Source organism: Misgurnus anguillicaudatus, chromosome 19 (genome assembly GCF_027580225.2).
Source record: "Misgurnus anguillicaudatus chromosome 19, ASM2758022v2, whole genome shotgun sequence".
NCBI lineage: Eukaryota > Metazoa > Chordata > Actinopteri > Cypriniformes > Cobitidae > Misgurnus > Misgurnus anguillicaudatus.
In genome coordinates, this window is record NC_073355.2 from 9,784,273 (window position 1) to 9,809,201 (window position 24,929).

The 24,929-nt window shown below is 39.2% G+C and overlaps 1 protein-coding gene across 4 annotated transcripts in view; it reads right to left on the minus strand.

Annotated features, from left to right (window-relative positions):
- adgrl1a (adhesion G protein-coupled receptor L1a) overlaps positions 1–24,929 on the minus strand; it is a 223,340-nt gene that overhangs the window by 171,650 nt on the left and 26,761 nt on the right. Inside the window, exon 2 of one of the 4 annotated variants that reach the window (XM_073856910.1) lies at positions 15,268–15,303. The exons of the other annotated variants lie outside the window; for them this stretch is intronic. The gene's annotated coding sequence lies outside the window, so the exon portion shown is untranslated. The remainder of the gene's footprint in view (positions 1–15,267; positions 15,304–24,929) is intronic. 4 annotated transcript variants of the gene reach the window in all.

Consider the following 24,929-nt stretch of genomic DNA (forward strand, 5'->3'; position numbering starts at 1 on the left):
ACCAGGGGTGTGTTTCCCAAAGGCACCGTTACCCAACTATGGTCGTTGTTACCAATAAACTCTATTGGTAACGACAGAACTTGCGACCGTAGTTGCTTTTGGGAAACGCACCCCAGGTCTTGCCATGAATAAAGCCATAGTTGCTGGAATGGCATAAAGAATAAAAGAAAGAAAGAAACCTAAACCAGTACAACAGTGATTTGGAGTAACAACAGTATCACACAATTTCAGCCATTACAATGCACATTGTTTACAGTACTGAATGAAGAATACATTTGATTAATGAACGCATGGGTGAGTAAAAAGGCAGGTCGGGTTTGAACAGCGTCTGCTGCAGTATTCTGGGAGGGAGCCGTTTGAATTGTAGTCTTTACTGCAGCGAGCACAACTCTCAGCCCTGACCTTTTGTGCCACGTACTGTGTCTTATTCATACTGTTGTGCTGCGTGTTTAGTTTGTTCAACAAGAGTCCCACTGCTCTGACTGCCACTGAAGCTCTTCAGGGACTCGCACAAATACACACCTTGGAGTTAACTTTCTTTATTACCATCATGTCACGCTCGGAAGATGAGCCACAGGATCACACATATGCTCTGAAGGAACACACACTGGGTGTCGAGAGGCACAAACGCATGTGAATCGGCATGGAGGTGAGGTCACTATCGCGTGTGGTGCTGTATTCTGCCCACAAAGAAAAATCACAAATAAATTGCATCTAAGAGAAAACAAAGAGGTTAAATGGTGTCTTGTCTGAAAGGCCAGCTTGTTGGTTTATGCTGCTAGTGTTGGTTTAGGTGGTGACATGACAAAATAGTTTCTCTGGTTGACCATGACCGTCTTTGCTGTTTAAAGGGATAGTTCACTCAAAACTGAAAATTCTGGCATCATTTAACATCCTCATGTTGTTATAAACCTGTATGAGTTTCTTTATACTGTTGAACACAAAAGAAGATATTTTGATTAATGATGCTAAGCACTGTAAGCCCAATATGTAAAAAAACATAGGGTAACCCGCTGCCCTAAAAATGTAAACTTTGCCTTTTTAAACAAACAAGTAACTTTAAGTTAAATCTACTTAAGTTTGCTGAATAGGCAATTAAAAATTTTTGTTCACTTAACGTAAAACGTCTCGTTCTTGGTCAGCCGGTAACAATAGGGGTGGCACAGTACATGAAAAGACATCCGAACCGTCGGTCTTAGTACACGATGTAACTACAGAAGAGTCAAGTTTTAAATAGGAAAAATATCAAAACTCTTTTTTAGCATGATGCTTATAGTCTAATCAGATTCAATGGATTGTGCTAAGCTATGCTAAAAGTTCTAGAGCCAGACCCGGAGATCAGCTGAATGGATTCCAAAATGGTAAGAATCAAATGTTTAATGCTAGGGGAGCTGGAAAATTAGCATATTTTCAAAAAAGTGGAATGTGCCTTTAAGGGTTAAGTGTACTTATTTAGTTGGGTTAAAACAAAATAAGGGTTAACAGTTGACGGCACACACTGACTATAATGGTATAGTGCAGTGGTCTCCAATATAATGCCCGCCAAATTACATTCTATTGATAGCCTTAATTTTAATATTTATTTATTACATATCTTTATATTTGCTTGGCTTCTTTTATGTATGTTAACATTTTAAACAATAATGCATATTAACAAGTAAAACAAAAAAGGTTTTGAGCAGACTATATCAATAAAAAAGCCCTCTGGATTGCTTTATCCATTGTGGTATCCATTGTTCACAAAAAGGTTGGAGACCCATGTTATAGTGCCATGGTTACATTATGACAAGATTTTTTGATTGAACTATCACTTTAAGCTGTTTTAAGAGATGCTGGTCTTTCTATCTACAAGTAAGTCTCTTTTATCTTTCATTTTTCTCCTGAAAAGATGACTTCGTGATTTCACATATATCATCTCTTGAAAAGCAGAAGAGCATTATGTTAGCAGCACAAAAGGTCATGGGTTCAAACTCAGGTAATATACTGCTAACAAATGTATAACTCGTAATGCACTTTAGATAAAGTTGTCTGCCAAATGCATACACTGTATTTGTAAATGTAATGTCTTAAATGTTGCTCTAAAGATGGCAAAATTCCCAATACAAATTGCCATAAAAATGCAATTTTCGCTTTTAACAAGAACTTAATCTGAGCTGTGAAACTTGCGTTCCTTTTAAAGCTTCATACTCTTGCTGTATGTCTCGTGTGAATCTTAGGAGAAACATCTGTGTAAAGTTGATATTTTTACAAAAAATAACTCCATCTTCACTACTTCTTGTTTTAGGCTATTTATAATGCAAGCAAGAATTTAGTGCACTAAAATCTTCATCTAGGCAGAGAAAAGGCCTCCAGGATTTCTAAACCTTTCTTACTCATCGCAACCTGCTCTACATTCCCTGCCGAACGCATGCTTGAACGTCCAGCTGGAGGGTAGCGTGCAGAGAACAGCTGCAGAATATCTTTGGCCTCGTACATGCAGGTCTTGCATTTTTCTCCCTCATCCTAGTCAGACGTTCCTCCGTTACACACCTTCTGCCACACTAGGTGACTCAGTCGGATGAAGAAAATACAGTCTATTTTCACTCTGGCAAAGGACCGGGTTAAAACTTTCCTATTCTTTTTCATTCTCGAGACAAAGACCGTCCCGACTCCTCCGCTGTATCTGAAGATCCCCCAAAGCGCAGGTGGTGCGAGACTTTGGTGGATTTTTATTACCGCCTGCCTCCCAGCAGGCCTGAGCGCTGTGGCTCACTCAGATCAAAGGGGTTATTGGGGCAGCAGTTTGGAGACTCTGAGATTCTTCCTAAGACTGTTTTAGATTACAGTGGCATTTGCAGTAGAGAACTCACTGAAATATTAATCAGGTCAGAGTTAACAGAGCTGTCAATCTCTGTCCTGTGCTGAATCTTAATTCTATTACTGCTTTTTGTTGACCTTTCTTTGCATTTCACATGTGTTGCAAGTTAATGACGCTGTACTTGCAAACACTGAGGGGTGCCGAGATTAAATCATGCAGCTGTCACGTAAATATGATTCAAAGCATCTGATTCCACTGACCCGGCGGCGCAACTGCAAATTTAGCTTCACATATTGTCAGATGCATGCACAGCCCAACAAAATCTGTGTGAGTCAGAGCGTTTGGCCCTTCCCAGCATCCTCTGCCCACTGAACCCTTGGACACTCTGACATCACAGTAAGGGCTCTGATTGGTCACCAGATGGCTGTCCTGATTGGAGTCCGTCCCAGAAACTGATGGTGAATCACTGTGTCAGTGACATTGTGAATGTAGATCCAAACCTACCACCCGATATCCTTAAACACACGTACACATTTATGCACAGCTGCCCGAGTTATGAGTGTGAAATAAAGGCATTAATTCCTAACACTAGCTTAATTAAAACAAAATTGATATTACCATGTGCTAATACCATGGTAGGGATATATGTTCAAAATCCTCTGGTAATACTATATAGCCCTTTTATGTTAGTAATGAAAGCATATGGAAAGATGTCCAAGACCCAGACTCCTGGAGCCACAAATCAAATCTTAACTCCTAACCAAATTCCGCTCACAGGCTCAAACCATCACCTTCTTCTGCCCAGCTTTCCTAACAGCTCCATCCTAAGCTCTTTTGGGCATCTTCTCCCTCCATAATCACTCTAAATGCTGCAGCTTTCCTGTAAGGTGGCCAAGAGGGGCTTAGCTGCCTGGCTACGACGCCAAAGCCTGAGTCCAGGCTGGAAAGGGGGAAAGAGGAGGAGTTAAGGAGCCAGAGAGACCAAGAAAGCTCTTCAGTCTATCTAAACGATTGCATGCGCTTTAGTTGTGTATCTCTTTTCACTCATGATGCTTTTTTGCTGTTGTCGTAGCCAATGAGGATCTCTTAAGTGCCTGTATTCTTTTTAAATAACCCCCAAACGGGGGTTTGGCCGTACTTGAACCAGAAGAGGCACTTTCGCTCTTATTCCTGAGAGGGACATGAAACAAGAGCACACCTCTACTACATACCGCAACCCTCTTCCCGCACTCCCTCCCTTCTTAACTGTCCATCATTGCCGCAAACCTATATGCCTTGTTTCCTGCAGGCTGGCTCTGGTTACATTTTGGCTAGCGATCTGAATTTTTTTTACATTCTTTACGTACCTTCCTGTGCCCTCTATGTCTTAATCATTATGTTGGCATGTAAAAGCCCTAACGCCTTTTTACCGGTAACTCCTCCCAGTGCCAAGCTGAATCGGTCAAACCAGGTACATGCCTTGAAGCTGTTCTGACTTCCTGTAGCGACCGATCAAAAGTCCCAGACACTTCCACTGAAAGACTCTGACTTTAATTCCTTCTACAGCTTTCAAGCTACATGTACCAAACTTGATACCTTAAGCCCGCTTCAAGTTAAATATGAGCATTCGATACAAATTCCTTTCAATACTTCAATACTCAAGTCAAGTCAAACTATACATCTTAAACCGTTCAAATGTAACTCAATGCAGGGCCCACTATATAAAACTGTGCTAGCAATCACTTGACATAGCAACTACCAAACACATCCGCAAACATTTTCAGCTAAAGTCAAATGATTTTAAAATATTTAGGCTTTACAAAGCTAAAATGACCTTCAATGTTCAGACACTATCCTCCCATCTGTCTGTCTGTCTGTGACTACAAAAATACTTTTTTAAACTTTTAAACTTTTTTAAACTTTCAGTCAAGGCTTGTCTTAACAAACCATCCATTTCTCATTTAGTTTAATGTCAATCAGTGTTTTAGGCTTTTCACAGAACTGAAGTTTTATTTTATGGGTGACAGATTCTCGCCGTCCTTTGGAGGAGTGAGTCAGTCTTTGTTGCTGACTTGCAACAAGCGGGCGGACAGAATTTGGCAGAGGTGCAGACCCTCCTGCCGCACCTCTGCGCCTCTGACCGGATCACTATTTAGCAAGGCCAGAATCATGCCCTGCAGGGAGGGGAGGAGAGCGATTTTGGAGTGTAGGTTTTGGAATTACTTCCTTAAAAACGTGTGCCAACGTTGGAGGTCGAGCAAAGCCTGTGTCCTCTTGCTGGCATTGACTCACAGATGTCTAAAGAGCCCACTGAACGCCCCTCTCTCACACTCTCTCTCGTGTCAAAGCCATAGACAGGATCAAAGGCAGCGAGACAGACATACAGACTCGCTCCGCAGATCCTCTGACCTGGCCTCTGATGGAGTGGTCATTTCTCGGCACCTGCTCCTCCCCAGCATCCTCCACTGCCATGACAACCGGCCTCACAAGCGGGCCGATCTGCTCGGTGCCCGTGACGCCACGTCTCCATGGCAACGCCACTCCGTTCTTCCCAACGGCTCTCTTTTTTTCCTAGGACCTGAAAAATGAGGCTTAAACATCCCGGCAGATCTTCGCAATTTTGATAAGAGATAGGCACTTGATGTTCAATCAAGGCCAAGCTATTTAGAAGGCACTTCAGACAGACTGAGGTTACAGCCTTCCAAAAACCCTGTCTGAAATATTCCCTATCTGCTGCTCATACACAAATAGGCTCCTCTGCTTTGTTATTGTTTGCGATGACATAACATTTTACATTTGGGCCAAAAGGAGCAGCGCTCGATAGTCGCATTTCGAGCTTTTTATGCATCAATGAGGATTTAATTCATTAATCCATCCTCTCATTGACTACGGGTGGGTTTGGCTAATTATGCACAAAAGACAAATCCATCAGAGTCTGCTTTGTTCGTCTGAGCACTTTATCCTGTGGGGAGGCGAATAACAGAACCCTCAGTCGTACATGTCTCCATGGGGAGCCCCACTGAGACGCTTTTTTGGTGATGGACTATCCTGTAAATCAATAAAGGAGGTTCTCCATCTCTAACAGAGAGTGACGTTAATCATTTTAAGAACACATGACCTAAAGCAAGCGAATAACATAAAGGAACATACTAGGCTTTTAAATTGAGGCGTACTGGGTAGATAAACACCAACAAAGCCTGGTGTGTGTGAAGAGGGATCGCAACCACTGCATGGGGTGTATGTGGGTGAGGAATACACGCCGAGATGAGAGACAGAGGGAGGGTAACGGCATGAATCGGATCCCGGAGGCACTCTTCAACTGCTGGAGAGTCGGTCCGTCCAGTTTGGCTTTGAGGTGTCTCTACAAAGCAATAGCGCTCAGAGGGACGTTCACAGAGTTGGGTCCAGTCTGAATCCTGGAGCGCCAGCGCCGAGTGAAGCATCCCTCCCGGAGATGAAAATAAGAGGGTGAGGGGATGAAAAGAGGAGGGCAATGCTGTGGAGGATGAGGAGGGAAATCATGCAGGGGAAGGTAGTTGGCTGGGAAATGAGATTGTTGAAGGAGGTGGTAGAATAGATGATAGAGGTGGCAACTTATAGCCCTGAAGGAAAATGTTTTGGCTCTGGAATTGAGGAGACTCAAGAGGAATAGTTCAACCAAAACTATTTGAATTCACAGAATTAGTCTGTATTGTTGCTTATACAGTAAATGTAAACAAAATTCACTTATAGCAGATGGATTTAAATGTACAATTGACTTTGTCTTCAGAACTACAAAGTACCAGAAGTATTGCTGACCTAGACAACACTAAGAACATTTAGTCCAATCAAATGCTTCCAAAAATAAACTTTTTATTGTGTCTGGCTCTAGAAAAATCTTTTTACACAGTTCAGAAACTTTAATATTTACTTTAAATCTGTCTTTATTTATTCAAACAAATTTGAGAAGAAACATCAATTCTTCACCATTATTAGTTCTGTCTGCAAATGAAACATTTGAAAGTTTAAAAAAGCTTAGGATTGATACTATGGGACTGCGAGACAATAACCGGGCTGGGGACAAGAGGAAGGAAAGGAAAAGTCAGATGTTGGGAGGGGTAAGTGAGGGTTGGTCTTTAATCAAAATGTTTTTCAATTAATTTTACAATTAGGGGCTGCACACTAAAAGCGATGACATTGTTTATGCGGGTACTGAGTGTCATTAAAACAATGATGACAGATTGTTGGTGTTACGGGACCATCACTGCTCGACTCTCACAGAGAGACAAGATCAGATGACCTGACACATCACATCAGCCATAAGCAATGATTATTCAGCTTTTGTAGCTGAGTAGAGCATTGAGATAACAGCACACAGTGTCATGGGTTCAAAGTAACACACATCACTTTCAATATAAGTGTCTGCCAACTGCATACATTTAAAATTTGAGCTTTTCAACCACATGCAGTGTTTATCACAATATTTATGCATATGCACCGAAGTTGCTTTCTTATAGTGAACATATCTTACAGTATATAATTATTTATCAGTCTCTTTATAAGAATACAACCACAAAATACAGGACATGTGTATATAGTATTAAAAGCAGTATAAAAGTATAAGCTGAAGTGCCAAGTATTTAGGTTAAACTCCCCTTTCACTTGAGCAATAGCAGGCACTGCAGGATCTCTTAAACCTAAATGAAATTTAATCCTAATCGAATGACTTCAGTCTCATAAAAAACTCAAGATGTGTTAAGAGAGGTCACACTAAATACTGACTGATGCCTGAAGAAGAAATGTAGGTTTTTAGTACATATTTCCTGTATTTTCTGTTTGTATCTTATTAAAAAGAGTGGAAAATAAATATGTCACAAGACACAAAAGGTCATTGCAAAAGAGGCTGGCTGTTCACAGAGCCCTGTGTCCAAGCACATTAATAGAGAGGCGAAGAGAAGGAAAAGATGTGGTAGAAAAAGGTGTCAAAGTAATAGGGATAACCCGACTATTGAGAGGATTGTGAAACAAAATCCATTCAAAAATGTGGTTGAGATTCACAAAGAGTGGACTGCAGCTGGAGTCAGTGCTTCAAGAACCTCTACGCACAGACGTATGCAAGACATGGGTTTCGGCTGTCGCATTCTTTGTGTAAATCCACTCCTGAACAACAGACAGTGTCAGAAGCATTTTGCTTCTAGACTGCTGCTGAGTGGTCCAAAGTTATGTTCTCTGATGAAAGTAATTTTACATTTCCTTTGGAAATCAGTGTCCCAGAGTCTGGAGAGGAGAGGGAAACACAATCCAGGTTGCTTGAGTGTAAAGTTCCCACAGTCAGTGATGGTTTGAGGTGCCATGTCATCTGCTGGTGTTGGTCCACTGTGTTTTCTGAGGTCCAAGGTCAACGCAGCCGTATACCAGGAAGTTTTAGAGCACTTCATGCTTCCTGTTGCTGAGCAACTTTATGGAGATGCAGATTTCATTTTCCAACAGGACATGGCATCTGCACACAGTGTCAAAGCTACCAGTACCATGGTATCCCTGTTCTTAATTGGACAGCTCGCCTGACCTTAACCCAATAAAAAATCTATGAGGTATTGTGAATAGGAAGATGTGATATGCCATACCCAACAATGTAGAAGAGCTGAAAGCCACTATCAGAGCAAACTGGGCTCTCATAACACCTGATCAGTGCCTCAGACTGATCTACTCCAAGCCAAGCCGCATTGCTGCAGTAATTCAGGCAATAGGAGCCCCAGCTAAGTATTGAGTGCTGAACATGCTCATACTTTTCAAGTTCATACTTGTCAGTATGAAATTCTTTATTTCTATTGATCTTTAGTAATATTCAAATTTTCTGAGATACTGAATTTGGGATTTTCCTTAGTTGTCAGTTAAAATGATCAAAATGTAAAGAAAAAATTTCTGTCTGTAATGAAGGAATATAATATATACGTTTCACTTTTTGAATGGAATTAGTGAAATAATCAACATTTTGATGATACCCTATATATATATATATATATAGTGGTTGATGTCCTCAGGGCAACATTATGTTGACCCTGGAACAACATTTCAATCAACCAATCAGATTTCAGAAATAAGATTATAGTTTGTTTTAAATTTAAGCTTACAACCAAGATTAGCTGTTTCTAGACCATTGTTTTTTACTCATCATGTCCCTCTGATTTTAGGGTTTGGTTGTGGTTAGGGTTGGGGTTTGGGGTAGGTTTAGGTTTTATTTAGAAAAATTTTGTCCTTGGGTCAACACAATTGTTGCCCTGAGGACATCAACCACTTTGCAAAATCAGTTCGAGCATGAGGTGTATATATATATATATATATATATATATATGTGTATATGAAGAGTTTCGTTGCAAAACAAGATAACCACCGTTTTTTTTAATTGTTCAGAAATCTCGTTTTTTGGTTGTGCATTCCAATTAATTTCAATGCAACTGCATTTGGTTTGTTTTGATTTAAACCTTCATAACTTAACAAATACAGCTAAGTAGCACCATAAAACAAAATAATAACATGATAACATAATAATAAACATGTTTTGACAAAAATTTTAAAAAATGGATTTATCTCGTTTTGCAACGAAACTCTTCATATATATATTGTAAACACAATCAAAGCTTCAAAAACACAGGAAGAACGAGACCTTTAGTAGTTTTTTCCATATAGGTTTCACTAACTAAACACATTTCATTATTTCCTTTTGTATACACGTTTTTATTACACATTGTAATACATGCATAATGCCATGCTGGGACTTCTGTGTACACTTTTAAACAATAAAGCAAATAAACTTGCCAACTTACCAACTCTAACGCTATTTCTGGCTTAAACGAGAGATATTAAAACATTTGTCTTAACCGGCCTAATACTCGAGTCCCAATACCAAAAAGACTCACTAGGAGACTTAATAGCCAAATAAAAATCACATTAAAACCATCATAATTTTACAATATTGCATATTTTAAAGTAAAACATGATTTGGCTAATTTATTAAGTTTATTTTTCTCCACTAAAACGTCCCCAAGTGTAGCTGACCTCTACACAAACTGGCTGAAACATTCACACACACATGGAGCAGTGGGCAGCCTGCCGGATGTGAGACTAGAACTGCCGACCTTCGGATTACAAGCCCATCTCTCCAATGCTACTGTACGTCATTCAGACATCAAATCTCTGACACACGGGTGGTGATGCCTATTGTCTCGTGTACAAGCACACGTACACCTATTTACATGGCACACAAAATCATGCTTTAACATTTACACACACACTTACCGAGTAGCACGTACAATCCACTGGTGCCTGACTGATACACTGTTGTCATGGCAACCCCATTAAGGAAGGACACTGCAACAACACTGAAATCAGTCCCCCCATAACCTTCTTTTAAAATCGGTCATCTAAAATCTTTTCTATTTGTTCCAAAGACTCCCCTTGTCCTTTTGGCAACAAGTGAACTCTACTCCTTCATTAATATGCTACATGATCATTCATTCACCTTCTCCTCTGTAAATATGCCTGAAATCACATCATTTATCTTTCCATCTCCGCCGTCCGCTGCCCTTGAATGTAAGAGCTTTCACAGCTACACACCCACATGTCCCACAGTTGCTCCTGTTTTTCCGCAAGAAGTGTGTTTTCTTGGATAGCATTATGTCCGGGTGCACGCACACACTCTAATTAAAGAACAGATTTACAGGGTGAGCAAATGTTAGGACACACAGGGAGTATAATTGTAGTAAAGCCCAGCACTGCTGGATGAGACGCCCGTCGAAGCTCACCTCAGAGCACACACAACAATAAACCAAAACTCCCGATGGACTGACACTCCTGTGCTCCTCAACATACTGACTGTAGCTGTTTTCCAAGGCACTGAGACAAACCCTATCTTACTAGATACTGAATTGATGTCAGAGGTCTCACAAAAACAACTTATCCACACCATAGTAGCATATGATGACCATAAGTGACCCTGTCTATGAAATCCAATCTAATGATGAGACCTGGAGCATCAAAGTTTGATTTTAATCCTTGACATGACCTTACTCAGTCAATATTACATTTAAATGAACCTCTGCTGGATTGTTTCAACCCATTTGGACATGCTCTAGGTTAATTTAAACCAGCAGTTGGGTTTTATCACATTTTACCCAACAAATGGCTTTTTTGCAGCAGGTTCATAATCGAATTTGATCACCACCTGTTCAAGTCCAGCGGGTCAACAATCTAGACCACCCTGGACCAGCCAATCTGGTTTCAACTGGATTTTTCATCAAGGATTAAGTGAAGTGGTAGTCTGTGTAAGCATGACTGAGTCCCCCTCCATCCCTGTATCTAACTACAGTCCTCTGAAATTAAGTCATAAAATCCTCCCATAAAAAGAAACGGATGGTTAGCGTGTTGACAGAACAGAGGCGAAACACAGTATGAAAGCAAACTAATTTAATCTAGCTGTTTTACTTAAATGAAACTCACGTACAACTGTAGCAACTGGCTTCCTTTTACAGTGAACTCCTGCTCGGGCCTGCACGCTAACGTAAGCCTGGCCCTCTGAGATAACATACAGGGGTGATATAGGTGTGGGGGTGAAATTGAGGCCCTGGGCTAATACGCGGCCTACATGTGGAGAAAAGAAGTGACGGGGAAAGAATGTGGGGGATAGAAAGAGGAATCAGGGGTAAAATAGACGAGTGGGGCAGATGAGAAGACACTGGAGAGAGACACAGGCATCTGCTCTCTTTCCCCCGTGGATGCGAATACAGCCTGTGGCATACGGACACAGCAATGCATTTAGAGCTGCTCCGCACTCATGCCAAATCTTATTTCCCACTGTGGGCTTTGGTGCTTCATTTCAAATTCTAGTGAACTATCTCGCTCCCTACTGCCTACATGGGCAGCTTCCATTTAAGGGTACGTTTGCATGACAAATGTTGTCAAAACGATCCCTGTTCACACAAATCTGCGAAAATGACTAAAAACGCCATACTATGGATGCCAGGCCAGTAGTTGACACTGTCACACAATGTCTGAACACAATATGCATGCGTATAACATCACACTTTCACAAATTCACTTTTAGTAGTTTTTATAAAGACAACAATGTGTATTTTCAAATATTGTGTTTTCAGGCCTTCAAAACAATGTTGTCATTTAAATGAACAACCAAAATAAATAAAAAGTGTTTGATTTTAGCTAAAAATTGTGTCATGTAAACACCGTCCCAGACAGCATTACAACCTCACAAGTGAGCAAGCATGATTTTTTAAAAACACTTTGGAAAATGGAGTCAGGCCGAGTACCAAAACACACTTATCTGCAGTAAGGGGCGTGTCTAGTAGAGCTGCACGATTCTGTATGAAATGAGAATCACGATTCTTTTGCTTAAAATAAAGATCACGATTCTCAAGAACTTTGTTAATTTTAAAGACTTACAACCCCTGAACATTAGGTTAACATTAGTTTTTACAGGTGCAATGAATGTTGCATACAGAAGTGTAATTAATCTTTCAATTCAGATAGTAGCATCTTCCACACAGTATTTCTGTTAAATTACCATGAATTTACCAGAATGAATTTACCAGTAAATACAAAAATGTGCTGTTCACACATGCAGTGACGTTCCGTCTTTTTACCAGTAAGACATCATTCACACATCAGTATCAAAATACCGGTAAACTCGGAGAGAAAGCGGAAGTTACCTGTGGCGAGTGGCCGGCGAGCTCCGTGTCGTATTTGTAAACAACGGCGGGTTATGATTTAATATCCACAGTCCGTATTTTGTTGTTTTCACATCTGTGGCAAACGGTCGTGAAGTTGCTCGTGACCAAACAAATTGCGCGAGGCGGCGTCAACCTGCATTTGCACATTAGGCTTCACAGATGGTGTGCTAAGGATGTCGGCAATATGGCAAATAGACGGTAAGCTGTTTTAAACAACTTTGGTGAAGAAATGTGGATGTTAACTTCAGGTGTGCTTGAATTTTAAGCTGCATGTGTATGGAAACATCCGCAAACAGTTCGGAGGCAAACGCGTCACCTGCATAAAAAACCCTCTGATTGGCCCGATCTGCCAGCCCGATCCGACGCCGCCCGCTCCAAACGCCGGCAATGCTATATTTTTCGTTCACACATAGCGCTTACTGGTAAATTACTGGTAATCTTACAACCTGTCTTACTGGTAAATTGGGAGCACTGATTTACCGGAAAGGTTCTGTTCACACATGACATGTTAACTGCAATTTACCAGTAAATTACCAGTAAAGACTGTATGTGTGAAAGGGACTAATGTTAATTGTAGAGTGATTTATGTATTCATTTTATTTAAAGAAAATTTTTTATTATGCATTTTAATTAGCCTAAAAACTAAAAAAATGAATATGTTTTGGTGCAAATTGCTGCCACATGGATTGACATTAATGAGCTAAGACGCAGTTCGGCGGCAACAAATCACAAGGCGAAAACTTCGGCGGCAACCAATCGGAAGGCGGAAACCTTCGCTTGAGAGGATTCCAGAGAATGCATTAGTGTCAGAGCATTTTTTTTACGCTCTCACTGGCGGTGTGAACGTCCAGCGGGTGAATAAATCTACATGCACGCTTAATCTTCACGCCCACAAGAACACTTGGGGCAAATACAGGAAAACGTAATGTAAGCAGTCAAGTCGTCAAGTGCAAAGACAGCAAGTGTGGTTATTTGGAAGCAGCCAATGTTTCCCCATGTGCTAAAAAACTTTAAGATCCGGAATAAGATCCTCGATTTGGTACTAAAACAACATCAAGGTTCTTGTCGGACGTACCTACGCATTGCTCTGTCTTACCAATTCTCTTTAGTTTCTGTTTCTTTGTAACTTCTTTGCGAAAGCATCCGCTGTACCAGTGGAGCGAACACGAGCACATCTGGCTTGCGCAATAATAAATGTGACGTCAAGACGTCATCGTGGCTGCTGTGATTGCATGTTGTTGAGAGAACTGACGAGCCTGTGGCCGTTTCTCAATATGCGTTCTTGTCTGTACTTGTGGACTTGTGAAACGTCATCAGTCGCGGACCAAGTACTGTTCCAAATCAAAGTTCGCATCAAGCCCAAGTTCACATAAAATCCCCGGATGTGTTCTTGATCTGCCCATTTTATCGAGGATGCATCAGAGGAGACTTGTGTGGACTTGACAGCGAAGTTTCCCAGAATGCATTTCGCGTCAGGAGTTCGTTCTTCCGAGTCTGTACTTGCAAGTTCGAACTACGAAGGACACAAGTCTGAGTTTGGCGTACTTGGTATTGAGAAACGGCTTGTGTCTTTCTTCCTTGAAAATATAATTACCTGAATTGTCGAAATGCTGGATTAAGATCGTTTGGGGGTCGAATTGAGAACAACTTTTAACGATCTTTTAACGATAAAGCGTGCAGCTCTAGTGTCTACTAATCGACATCCTTGCCTGGGTTGCGTATGTGTGGGGCGGGTCTGTCAAAACAAGGTCTAGATTGTATTGGGGTAGGGCGTGTTTGTTTAGGTGATTTCAAATGTCAACATTGGCTTTCAGAGATCATGCACCCCGCCTTTAAAGGACCCATATTATTCAAAATCCACTTTTACAAGGTGTTTGGACATAAATGTATATTGCCAGTGTGTAAACACAACAATCCTACAATCCTCATTCATTTTTAAACTATTAGACATGCTGTTTAAATTCTCTGGTTAATGTGATGTCACACTGATAAAGCCACACCCACATCCACTGACTGACTGGTTTATTTACTGACAAAAGCTTTTCTAAAGGTGTTTTAAAGCACGTTGTAGCACTTATGCGGCTAAATATACTATTGTTCCATTGTGTATTCACAGGAATCAGATTTATTTTTAAACTTAAGCAGAAGCTCATTTGCATTTAAAGGTACACACATGAAAATAGCGCTTTTTGCTCCCACCCAATTATGGGCATTATGGACATGCTATAACAAATGCTATGTGGGTATTTTGAGCTGAAACTTCACAGACACATTCTAGGCACACCTATAAAACTAGACATAATATTGGTTCTTTAAGTAAAGTCTACAAAGAGACAACTCCACAAATAAAAAAGGTCTGCTTTTAGTTGAAAACGGTGTCATGTAAACAACCTTCAGACAGCATTGTAACCTCACAAATGACCAATCTTGAGCAACGTCTACAAAGTCATAACTCTGCTTATACACACACAAATATGCTTTTGAAAGGATGTTTCTGCCATTACCATGTTGAACATCAAGTATAAAAGACTTTGGTATGCTAGTTATGTGGTAAAACGATGCAACTTTTCAGTAATTAAAAATATTTGTTATATATGATATATAGATTCTTTCTTCTTTCTGCCATCTTGGCTTTTTTCACTGATATCATTGAAAGCGTTCTGTGATTGCCTTCTCTACATGTTATATGCAATCCTGCCCCATATTTGAGTAAAATAAAGGTACAGTATCTAAGGGAAAATCATTATTTGTATTATTTAAAGGTATGCTCACATGAAAGGACGGGGTTATTTTCCTTCTGCGTGAGTACTACGGTGGAGAGAGAGAGCGAGAGAGAGTTAGTGTTTATGTATGAGCTGGCTCGCTCTCATTTCCTATCTCTGATTTCAGTGTGTGTGTATCAGCGTGTCCCTATTAGGAGGCCGGTGGCTGGCATTAGCCTACAGTGAGAAACTAAAGAGCAAGACTCAACCAGACAAAAGAGAGAAGAAAAACAGCGAGGGTGAGTTTATATTTAGCCGAGGACAGTCTGGAGGCTTTTCACTGCTTTCCATTCAACAACGAATTAAACGGCTCATAGATTATGGACTGTATAATGTAGAGATGTGCATTTGGTCATTTTGACTGCTTAGTACTTAATAGACAAATCAGCTGCAATTTTAAATAGTAAGTGAAGTGCATACATCTCAAAGAGATGTCTTTGTTGTTGTTTTCTTCAATATAGCACGCAATGTGTTAAAAGTTCCCCGGCATTTATGTATACCCTACTGAAAAATCCAGCATAAGCTGCTAGCTGGTTTTAGCTGGTTTAAGGTGGCATAGCTGGTCTAAGCTGGTCCTCCCAGCCTGGCAAAGCTGGTCAAGCTGGTGGGTCAGCAAGTCCAGCTAGACCAGCTTAAAAAGTGACCAAAACACAGCTAGACCAGCTTAAAAAGTGACCATAACACAGCTAGACCAGCTTGCTACACCAGCAATACCAGCTAAAACCAAGCTGAAAGACCAGCTCACCAGCTTATGCTGGTTATTTTTCAGTAGGGTACACAGTTACCCAACTTTAACCTAACATTCTGCAAGGGACTGCCCCAAATGCCACCATCACCCATTAAAATCAATTAAGTTGAACTATTAAGTTAACAAAAAGCTAACAATTAAGAACATACACACTGGCTATGTTTACATGCCGAAAATTTTGTCAATCCGACTGCATTTAATCTGATTGAAAGTTATGACAATACAGTTCACATGCACCCTAAACATTGCAATCTGATTAAAATGTTCGTTTACATTATGCAGAATCCGAACCGAACGTTTGCGCAAGCGCACAGCCAGGGTTGCCAGATTCGTATCAGAACCATCCCAAATGGACATTCAAAACTAGCCTAAAAGCATACCAATGACTATTCACAGCCCAAATATACCGAGCCCCTAAGGTGACATTGGAGTAAAAATCTAAAGTTTAGTTTCATGTGCTCAAGCGAAAGTTTCATGTGCGCACGCAATAGATTCACGTGAGCATACGATAGATTCACGTGAGCATGCGATAGATTCACGTGCGCAAAGGAAGTAGTTCCATGTCAACTAAGAGGCTCCGTACAAATACCAATAACTAATAAACAAAATTATTTCATATTTAACCTGCAACAGATTCACGTGAGCATGCGATAGTTTCACGTGAGCACATGAAAATAAACGCGATAGTTTCACATGGGCACGCGAAACTAAACTTTATTTAATTTTTGCTCCATGTCACCTCTGGGGCTCCGTACAAATACCAATAACTAATAAACAAAATTCTTTCATCTTTAACTCACAAAAAAAAAGAGTGTGCTCACGCGAAACCTTCATGTGCAGAATTTTTTTTTAAGTTTAGTTTTGCGTGCTCACCTGAAACTATCGTGTGCGCACGTGAAACTATCGCGTGTGCATGTGAAAGTGAAAGTTTCAAATGAGCACGCAATAGATTCACGTGAGCACGCGATAGTTTCACGTGAGCACATGAAAATAAACGCGATAGTTTCACGTGCGCACGCGAAACTAAACTTTATTTAATTTTTGCTCCATGTCACCTCAGGGGCTCCGTACAAATACCAATAACTAATAAACACAATTATTTAATCTTTAACTCACAAAAAAAGAGTGTGCTCACGCGAAACCTTCATGTGCAGAATTTTTTTTAAAGTTTAGTTTTGCGTGCTCACCTGAAACTATCGTGTGCGCACGTGAAACTATCGCGTGTGCATGTGAAAGAAAAAGTTTCACCTGCGCACGCAATAGATTCATGTGAGCACATGAAAATAAACGCGATAGTTTCACGTGCGCACGCGAAACTAAACTTTATTTAATTTTTGCTCCATGTCACCTCAGGGGCTCCGTTCAAATACCAATAACTAATAAACAAATTTATTTCATCTTTAACTCACAAAAAAAGAGTGTGCTCACGCAAAACCTTCACGTGCAGAATTTTTTTTATAGTTTAGTTTGCTTGCTCACCTGAAACTATCATGTGCACATGTGAAAGCGATTCACGTGCGCACGCAATAGATACACGTAAGCACGTGACAGATTCACGTGAGCACATGAAAATAAATGCACTGTTTCATGTGCGCACGCAAAACTAAACTTTATTTTATTTTTGCTCCATGTCACCTCAGGGAACAAAATTCTTTCATCTTTAACTCGCAAAAAAGACAGTTTAAACAGTAGCCCAAATCTAAACTCGGAAAAAAAGCAGAGGACTTGGCAACGCCATGCTGCAGACAGCATCTCTCTTCGAGTTCACGCTTTATCTCTGAATTAAAGTCAAAGCATATGGTGTATTCATGTGAAAAATGTCAATTATTCTTTTGTTAATTATTAATTAACTAAAATATAAATTATTGGTGTAAAAACATTGACAATATGCCAAGGTGAAATATCGTAATATTTTGAAATATGTATTGTGACAAGCTTACATATGAACAAAATAGAGGCGAGGCGGTTGGGAAAGGCCTGCGTGTTTGTAGGTATAAATATTTGAGAGCTCCATGTGGTGGGTGAAAGCAGGATATGATGAAACACAAGTAAGCGAGAGTTGAAGGGGATGGAGAGGATTGCACCGGCGTATCCCGAGGCAGTCAACGCAGCCGTGCGAATGAACGCGAGCTGGGTGGAGTCAAGTGTAGGTGGATAAACAGTGGAGACAGATGTCATGTTAGTTAGACTTCATTTTCTACCACCAAAAACCACAGAGTATGCCAACCGTTCGGTGCGTGAGTGTGTGTGTTGCACGTGAACATCACACACTCTTTAACAGTCGCACGTGCCAGATGACTCCGTTGCTTTCTTTGACTGTATTTAATTCTTCTTGAAGCATCTGCAGGAGGACTCACTCCCCACTGCAGCAAAGAGGAAAAATCAAGCCTGAGAGAGAGAGAGAGAGAGAGACGTGCGAGATGAAGGAAGAGCAGCGTGACATTTGGCTCAGTGTTGCATTATTGGCTGTGGCTGATGTGATCTGAAGAGATTACAGAAATACAATACTCACACAAATCACCTAGCTGCCTTCTTCGTCTTACAGCTGTCTCTCTCCCAGTCTCACGTGCGGGACACCCTGCCTTTATCACCACCGCTGGGACACTGAGGGACTTGCATTTCTACTCTTGAATAGTATGAATAGCCTCTTTTGTTGTCTCCTAGATGTTCGACTGTTGGCATAAGATCTGGTCCACTTATTTTCAAAGGAAAATATAGATAAAGAAAATATAGATGTTTTGTTTTTAAGCGCCATATAGCTTAAAAAGATGAATCTATCTTAACTAGTTGATGTCACAAGTTGACCAGAGAATTGAACTATTACCGTTTTTCTGTGTTTTTGAAGCTTTGATTGTGTTTACGGTGCGCAATATAACGTGGTAATTTTTCCTATGCAGTATTTTTTACGCAATTTACTTTTCTCTATACCGTTGTTTTCACTGTCATAAAAACAGGCTGATGTCTTCCTTGTTCTATGAAGTCCCTCCTTCAGAAATACGTAACAAGGTCTGATTGCGTAACTGGTCCAGTGTGTTGTGATTCGACGACAGCAGCTTAACGTACGTTGTTGGAAAGGTCACGCCAGATTGAGGAAGCTGTCATCAGCAAAAGCCAAACAAAATGGATTTGACTCCGGGATGAAAATAACAGCGTCTCGATGGCAGGCGACAAAAGAAATCTACTAAAGCAATACTTCGTCTTCTCTGTGGAAGCGCAATAAGGTCACACCTTTTTTGGCGTATTCCTGTAGGAGAAGGTTAATCAAAAACTCAGAATATTGTCATCATATAACTGGCCAGCCGTTAGTAGTCCTTAAAAAGTGAATTCTGTTAAAGAAAATATATCGCTTGGCATTGAATTTTGAGCTTTATCATTTACAGGTATTATTTATGCTATAACACCAACATTTCACACTAACTAAAGTTTGAAAAATGGCATCACGAAAAACAGCACATTTAAGAACTATTGCAAAATTAATTGCATGCAGTCTTATTTTTTGAATTTTGGTGGTTCTTAAATTATTTAAGTATTCTAAAAATTAGATTTTTATTTCCTTTTGATGAATGCACAGTCTATTGTGTCTTAAAGGTGCAGTGTGTAATTTTTAGAAGGATCTCTTGAAAGAAATGCAAAATAATACACAAAACTATATGATCAGTGGTTTATAAAGACCTTTTATAATGAACCGTTATGTTTTCATAACCTTAGAATGAGACGTTTTTATCTACATACATCGAGGGTCCCCTTACATGGAAGTCGCCATTTTGTGCCACCATGTTCCTACAGAAGCCCTTAACGGACACATTTTTTACTAAGTTGTCTCCGACGATTACATGTTTTGCTATCGTTTCTTCTTTATGCATTTTAAAAGCAAGGGACTGAGCCGTTGGTTGCAATTCGCAACCTCACCACTAGATGCCGCTAAAATTTACACACCGCACCTTTAATAATATTTTATATAGAGAATATATAAGATATATCCTTGTCAATGGTACACTAATAAGGTAATAAAAGTTGTCACTGCACAGTACCTTTAAAAAAGGTCCTAATTTGTATAATTTTTGTATAGTTCTATACCTTTGAGGAACCAGTTTGTACCTCTAAGTTACAAATCTGTACATTTGAGGTACAAGTATGCACATTTTAGGTACAAAAGCGTACTTTTTGAAAAGCTACCGCTCCAGTTACACCTATTGTACCTTCTTGTACCTTTTTTTATAATGTACAGAAGGGATTTGCATAGTGTACGAATTTAAATAACATTACGCAACGTTATGCAAGTAATTAATACTTTTTTTGTTGTAATTCCCTATTTATTTATTTATTTTTTGCTTGACATAGTTTTTACCGCTGATTTTGCACAACGCGTCAATCGTTTTTGTTTGCATTTCTATTATGTTTTTGTTTAATATGTCTACGCAGCCTCGCCTCTAGGGAACATATCATGAAAATCTGAAATTTTTCTATGTTTAAGTGCTATAATTGGGTCAGTGCTTCTATCAATCTAGAAAATGTGAAAATGAACAACCCAGTATTTTAGTTTTGGTAAACCATTCTCTGCAAGCATGTGAAAAAATAGGTATTGAAATTTGGCTCTATCTGCACTGTAATCTGCACTATCCAACCACGCCACTACAATGGAGTGCAGAGATCAACTCATTTTCATTTAAAGGACACACCCAAAAATGGCACATTTTTGCTCACACCTACAAAGTGGCAATTTTAACATGTTATAATAAACTATCTATATGATATTTTGAGCTAAAACTTCACATACATACTATGGGGACACCACAGATTAATTTTATATCTTAAAAAAGTCCCCTTTAAGTCAAACGCAACACATTTTACTCTTAGACATCAGGTGCCCTGGTCATAATGGAAGACTTCACAGAAGACTTGAAACGTGTAAATGAATTAAAGTATGTATAACCATGTCACATATCCTTAAAATATACTAACTGGAAAACACTGAATACTTATTGTATATATTTTAATCAAATAATGTATTTTTGATTATACAAACCAATTAGAGCTATAGTAATTGTATTTACTAGCTGGTGGTGACCTAAGATCAGCATAGGGAATCTCTATGGCTAATTTATAAGACATGTTGCTAATATGTTGTACCTTTTCTTGCCAATTTAGTATTTTTATTTAGACTAAGTCAAGGGGGTTTTATGATTCTTATAACTTCCTTATCTGAAAGTTTAATTAATTGATATCAATATAAAGCAAGTTCATTGCCGCATATATAGGATGTGCGAAACAGGCCTAATAGAATATAATAGTATATCACATTATAGTATATTCCATCTATAGTAGTGCATGTATGTATTTAAGAAACATTTACGTTAAATATATTTTTTTTCTTAAATATTTAAATTTTATATTATATATGAATTTTAAAGATATTTATATGAATACATTTTTCCTTAAATGTATGTGTGTATTTATATTATACATAATAATTACAATACACACAAATATATATTATTCAAACACAAACTTTTATTTTGTATGTGATTAATTGCCATTAATCTTTTGACAGCCCTAACAAAACTCTTAACTATATTTCAAAGAGACGCCACATTAATCTGGCACCAGATCGGAACTGGCAATTTCAGCCAGCTTTAACCATTTTCATGTGCAATACTTGGCCTGAACCACCCCAATCTGTCCCGCCAGCCCCTCATCATTAAAACCAGGCTCCAGAGCCCCTGGCCCCATCTAAGAGCCCTCTTTTCTTCAGCTCAGTCACTATTACCTATTGACTAATAATTACTATAATTAATTTGGCTGGTTATAAAACGAAAAAAGAGAGAGCGAGAGAGAGAAAGGGTATTTTAAAAGCTGAATGCGTTCCAATTTGGCACTGTAATGTATTCATTATTAATGAACGCTCTTATTTCATGGTCTCTGTGTACTTTGATGCACTTGCTCGAGCTTTGGAAGAAGGAGGAGGGGGGCTTTACTGGCTACTGGCTGCCAAGGCCAGTGCCACATGCTTTGTCTCGTCCCCTGCACATTAATTCACTTATTGATCACATTTGAGGAAACGGTAAAGAATAAAGAGGCATAAATGAAGCCAATAGCATTCACACTGCAGATGGAAATCGGTCGAGATAGCTGAAACATGCTCAATAAACTAATACATGTGTCCGGATCATTTAGTAACATGCTAACATACACATACTGAATACGTGCTCAAAGAGGATCTATACAGCTCGAACGCATGTCTGAAAAGCACCCTGGCTTCACAATCATTTGGTCTGCAGCCCAGCAGGGTACAGGAACAAGATCCATATGCATTGATTCACACTTCGACAGCAGTTATTCACTTATCTGTTTACTCATTCATTCACTTATCCGTTTCATCTGACTGCCAGGCCAGCAGACCAGCTCAAAGTTTACTCATTGATCACTTCTAGATGGCTGCTTTTGCACATCTTTGGTACAGGTTGGCAAACTTCTCTGTAGTGACGACGCCACGGGAGAACTCACTGAGAATGAATTGTGCCTGCTGAGAGTTTATTTGCACATGCTGTGTTTATTATTTGTGTGCGAATTAACGAAAAACGTACAATTGTGCAAATCAGTGCATGTTTCCTTTAATACTGAAGTCAATAATCAGATAGATTATTGAAATTTGGCATATTTTACTGTACCACTGCAACTAAGTTGACTCTTGAATGCGAAAAGTCAATTTGTGCTTTGTAGTGTCGATGAAAAAAGATTATCCCTCATAATTTTTACATAGTAACATTAATATTTATTGAAAACTTTGAGAAATTTTAAAATTATAAATAAATACACAATTAATTCATGTACAAATTGAAACTGTGTGGGAATGGTAAGTTTTATTATATATTTTATTGTATTATTTACCTATTTTTAGGACTATGTGCACTGACAAAAAACAAAGTACATTTTAATAAAAAACTTTAGCGCATTTAACACTGTGCAATTGCGCATGTGCCACTAGATAAGCCAATCTCACGTGTTTTGGATCAGAGGAGGGTTGTTTTACGTGGTTAAAGTAAGGCGAGTTATTATTACTTTTCTCCTGTAATCTGTGTCATTTTGGTCTGTGGGCAGTTTTATAGTTTTGTTATGTTTTATGTTAAATCTTTATGGCCAGGACTTCAGAAACATCTATGTGTTTTCATCTATATGTTTGTACTTTTGCTTTGAATTCACTTTCATTAGGGCAAACTGTGGTGGGAAGTTGTATTTTAGTAATGTTTTCGGCTCTTTTTCAACTTTGAGGTCTTATTGTCTTTAATCTAGAGCTTTTAACATCTTAAGCTTTTAACTTCTTTATCTTTAATCCAGATGTTTTACTTTTGTTATGTTTTTATGTACAATTTCTGGATTCATCATTGTTTACCATTGGGGGGAAACTAAACAATAGAAGTGTATTTAAGCTGGGTGATTTGTTTTGAAAGCATCCAAGTGATTCAGTTTATTTGGTAATATATTTATTAATAATAAGGTTTACTTGGTTGTATGGACTTATAGAAATTAGAAGAAATTATGTAAAAGAAAATAACAAACAATTAATACAGTCTACCCTACAACAGTAAATAAGATTTATTTAATATTTTAAGACAGCAATGCTTAATTATTCAGGGTTTCCCACAACACTTTGCAGTTCGGGCAGCCTTTCTAAGCTGGGAAACCCTACGGCCTTAACTAGGTCGTTAAGGCACGCCAAAGGACAGAAATTAGAGAAAGACGTGGTCTGTAAATGTCTGGAGGATAACTAGCCAGTTGATAAAACATCTCGGAGAATAGCACGAGCGTGCACGCCCGCCACATGGCCAAAATGGTCCGTCATTGTCTGCAGGATAGCCAGTTGATAAAACGCGTGTCTGTGAGAACTGTAAGTAGACTTATGTTTTGGGTTTATTTAAGCATGTTAATGTATTAGTCTATAGTTTTTGCAAATTTAAAGTAAGTTAGCTGGTGATTTTTGTTGTTTGTGCAACCTGCTAGCCATAGATATGTACACTAGATGTCGCCTTGGGGCTCTTGAGCATGCGTCAAAACCGCCGCCATCTTAGAACAGGGGTCTTGTCATAGGAAGTATCTAGGTAAAACTGCTATCTCCACCTGTACTTCGAATTTATGAACGATGCCGGACTTTTGTGCTGCGCATGGATGAAAGGGCTACTAGCACTATGCATTACAGTTATAAAAAGTACATTTTCATAAAATCAAAACTTTTATTTTTTCCTGTACTAAATGCTAAATACATGTCTGACTGTTGAAACAAACCAAAAGAAAACCAAGAAAATCGCGTTCATGACGATTTATGGTGATTTTATTTCTGTTACACCATTGCCTACAATGACGCTGATACGGGATTCCCCTGTTTCAAGATGGCGGCTCTGTTTGACGCATTCGGTCCAATGAACTGCCGTAGCCAAGGCGACATCTAGTGTACATATCTATGCCTGCTAGCTAGGTTTCACGTGCCTGTTGAATAGATATAATTGTTGAGCGCTCTTGCTCACGTTATTTATGTGCATTATTTACAAGCTACAATAGTTAGACTCATTTGAGATAATCTAATTAATAGTGGCAAATAATCAGTTTTTACAATCTTCGCACTATCTATCACGTTCGCCAGACGTTCTACAACATCTGCTTGAGATTATGTTTATTAACCCTTTAGTTTCACTTCATCACGCAGCTATTCCCCTTTAGAGGTATCTGTTAAAAACATTAAATTCATCAATAATCTAGTGTGTGTTCATTTTCTGTCATGGTTTCTTCAAAATTAAGTTTTATTTGAGTGTTTTAAATAAAAATATTTAATCTTCATCGTGACGTGTACGCCACGCCCCTTTGATTGCCACACCCCGGCCCCGCCAAACCCTACCACCTTAACAAAAAAATTCTGTGGGAAGCCCTGTTAT